The sequence below is a fragment of the Arachis stenosperma genome, chromosome 9 (assembly GCF_014773155.1).
Source record: "Arachis stenosperma cultivar V10309 chromosome 9, arast.V10309.gnm1.PFL2, whole genome shotgun sequence".
NCBI lineage: Eukaryota > Viridiplantae > Streptophyta > Magnoliopsida > Fabales > Fabaceae > Arachis > Arachis stenosperma.
Window position 1 is genome coordinate 48,965,876 of NC_080385.1, and position 4,130 is coordinate 48,970,005.

The window sequence follows — 4,130 nt, forward strand, 5'->3', positions numbered from 1 at the left end:
GATCTTCTCTAATTTCATGGAGGAGAATGGAGTGTTCTTGGTGCTCCACCCTTAGTTGTCCCATGTTGGAACTCAATTTTCCTAGGGAGGTATTTAGTTGCTCCCAATAGTCTTGTGGAGGAAAGTGCATCCCTTGAGGTATCTCAGGGATCTCATGATGAGAGGGGTCTCTTGTTTGCTCCATCCTTTAGTAATGGGCTTGAGGTCATGCCTTCTCAGTTGAACCGGCTTCCCTCTTGAGTTTCTTTCTATTGAGCGCCCTCTTATAAATGTCTATGAGGACTTGGTCCAACCTTGATCAAAGTGACCCTTCTTCATGGCCACAACTTCATAGAAGTGGTCTTGATGCACCCTTGAGATGAATCTCTCCATCTCCCATGACTCGGAGGGGAAGCTTTTGCCTTCCCTTTCCTCTTTTAGAGGTTTCTCCGGCCTTAGATGCCATAAATGGTTATGAAAAAACAAAAAGCAATGCTTTACCACACCAAACTTAAAAGGTTGCTCGTCCCGAGCAAAAGAAGAAAAAAGAGAGTAGAAGAAGAAGAAATGAGGAGAAAGGAATGGCTTTGTGTTCGGCCATGTAGGGTGGGTTTGGGAGGGAAAGTGGTTTGAATTTGAATGGTGAGGTAGGTGGAGTTTTATGAAGGATGGATGTGAGTGGTGAAGAGAAAGATGGGTGGTGGGGTTGGTGGGGATCCTGTGGGGTCACAGATCCTGAGGTGTCAAGGAAAAGTCATCCCTGCACCAAATGGCAATGAAAATCACGTTTTGTGCCAAATCTGGCGTTAAACGCCGGGCTGGTGCCCCTTTCTGGCGTTTAACGCCAGGTTTGCCCTTTCCTGGCGTTTAACGCCAGTTGGTGCCCTTTCTGGCGTTAAACGCCCAGAATGGTGCCAGACTGGGCGTTAAACGCCCAACTGCTAGCCTCACTGGCGTTTAAACGCCAGTGGGTTCTTCCTCCAGGGTGTGCTGTTTTTCTTCCTGTTTTTCATTCTGTTTTTGCTTTTTCAATTGATTTTGTGACTTCTCATGATCATCAACCTACAAAATAACAAAAAATAACAAAAGAAAATAGATAAAATATAACATTGGGTTGCCTTCCAACAAGCGCTTCTTTAACGTCAGTAGCTTGACAGAGGGCTCTCATGGAGCCTCACAGATACTCAGAGCAATGTTGGAACCTCCCAACACCAAACTTAGAGTTTGAATGTGGGGGTTCAACACCAAACTTAGAGTTTGGTTGTGGCCTCCCAACACCAAACTTAGAGTTTGACTGTGGGGGCTCTGTTTGTCTCTGATTTGAGAGAAGCTCTTCATGCTTCTTCTCCATGGTGACAGAGGGATATCCTTGAGCCTTAAACACAAAGGATTCTTCATTCACTTGAATGATCAGTTCACCTCCATCAACATCAGTCACAGCCTTTGCTGTGGCTAGGAAGGGTCGGCCAAGGATGATGTTTTCATCCATGCACTTCCCAATCTCTAGGACTATGAAATCAGTAGGGATGTAATGGTCTTCAACTTTTACCAAAACATTCTCTACAAGTCCATGAGCTTGTTTTCTTGAGTTGTCTGCCATCTCTAGTGAGATTCTTGCAGGTTGCACCTCAAAGATCCCTAGCTTCTCCATTACAGAGAGAGGCATGAGGTTTACACTTGACCCTAAGTCACACAGAGCCTTCTTGAAGGTCATGGTGCCTATGGCACAAGGTATGGAAAACTTCCCAGGATCTTGTCTCTTTTGAGGTAATTTCTGCCTAGACAAGTCATCCAGTTCTTTGGTGAGCAAAGGAGGTTCATCCTCCGAAGTCTCATTTCCAAATAACTTGTCATTTAGCTTCATGATTGCTCCAAGGTATTTAGCAACTTGCTCTTCAGTGACATACTGGTGCGCGAAATTGTGAACAATACTTTTCACAACTCTCATAATCCCTGGTCATGAACTCCAAAAACTTGGTGGTTCAATTCCATGGCATTACACAACTTCGCACAACTAACCAGCAAGTGCACTGGGTCGTCCAAGTAATACCTTACGTGAGTAAGGGTCGATCCCACGGAGATTGTTAGCATTGAAGCAAGCTATGGTCATCTTGTAAATCTTAGTCAGGCAAACTCAAATGTATATGATGATGAACGAAAATAACATAAAAGATAAAGATAGTGATACTTATGTATATCATTGGTGTAAGAGCTTCAGACAAGTGTATGAAGATGCCTTCCCTTCCGTCTCTCTGCTTTCCTACTGCCTTCATCCAATCCTTCTTACTCCTTTCCATGGCAAGCTCGTGTAGGGTTTCACTGTTGTCAGCAGCTACCTCCCATCCTCTCATTGGAAATACGTTCCTGATGCTCTGTCACAGCATAGGCTATCCATCTGTCGGTTCTCAATCAGACCGGAATAGAATCCAGTGATTCTTTTGGGCTCTGTCACTAACGCCCGCCCTCAGGAGTTTGAAGCACGTCACAGTCATTCAATCATTGAATCCTACTCAGAATACCACAGACAAGGTTAGACCTTCCGGATTCTCTTGAATGGTGCCATCAGTTCTTGCCTATACCACGAAGACTCTGATCTCATGGAATGGCTGGCTCGTTTGTCAGGCGAGCTCTCGGTTGTCAGGCGATCAACCATGCATCATGCAATCAGAAATCCAAGAGATATTCACTAAGCTCATATGCTTGTAGAACAAGAATGGTTGTCAGTCACCTGTTCATGGGTGAGAAGATGATGGGCGTCAATCATCACCTTCATCATGTTGAAGAACAAGTGATATCTTGGACAAAGAACAAGCGGAATTGAATAGAAGAACAATAGTAATTGCATTAATACTCGAGGTACAGCAGAGCTCCACACCTTAATCTATGGTGGTAGAAACTCCACCGTTGAAAATACATAAGAACAAGGTCTAGGCATGGCCGAATGGCCAGCCTCCCAAAGGTCTAAGATAGCATAAAACAAAGATAGCTACCCCATTCTCAGATCCAATAGTACAAGGTCCTACTTATAGAAAATAGTAGCCTAAGGTGTACAGAAATGAGTAAATGACATAAAAATCCACTTCCGGGCCACTTGATGTGTGCTTGGGCTGAGCAATGAAGGAATTTCGTGTAGAGACTTTTTCTGGAGTTAAACGCCAGCTTTTATGCAGTTTGGGCGTTTAACTCCCATTTAGGTGCCAGTTCCGGCGTTTAACGCTGGAATTTCTGTAGGTGACTTTGAGCGCCGGTTTGGACCATCAAATCTTGGGCAAAGTATGGACTATTATATATTGCTGGAAAGCCCAGGATGTCTACTTTCCAACGCCGTTGAGAGCGCGCCAATTGGGCTTCTGTAGCTCCAGAAAATCCACTTCGAGTGCAGGGAGGTCAGAATCCAACAGCATCTGCAGTCCTTTTTCAGTCTCTGAATCAGATTTGCTCAGGTCCCTCAATTTCAGCCAGAAAATACCTGAAATCACAGAAAAAAAAAACACAAACTCATAGTAAAGTCCAGAAAAGTGAATTTTAACTAAAAACTAATAAAAATATAATAAAAACTAAACTAAAACTACCAAAAACATACTAAAAACAATGCCAAAAAGTGTATAAATTATCCGCTCATCACAACACCAAACTTAAATTGTTGCTTGTCCCCAAGCAACTTAAGATCAAATAAGATAAAATGAAGAGAATATGCAATGAACTCCAAAAACATCTATGAAGATCAGTATTAATTAGATGAGCGGGGCTCTTAGCTTTTTGCCTCTGAATAGTTTTGGCATCTCACTCTATCCTTTGAAACTCAGAATGATTGGCTTCTTTAGGAACTCAAAATCCAGATAGTGTTATTGATTCTCCTAGTTAAGTATGATGATTCTTGAACACAGCTACTTATTGAGTCTTGGCGTGGCCCAAAGCACTCTGTCTTCCAGTATTACCACCGGATACATACATGCCACAGACACATAATTGGGTGAACCTTTTCAGATTGTGACTCAGCTTTGCTAAAGTCCCCTATTAGAGGTGTCCAGGGTTCTTAAGCACAATCTTTTTGCCTTGGATCACAACTTTATTTCTTTTTCTTTCTTTTTCTCCCCTTTTTTTTTTCGAAATTTTTTTTTTTCGATTTTGCTTCTCTCTTTTTTTTTCAC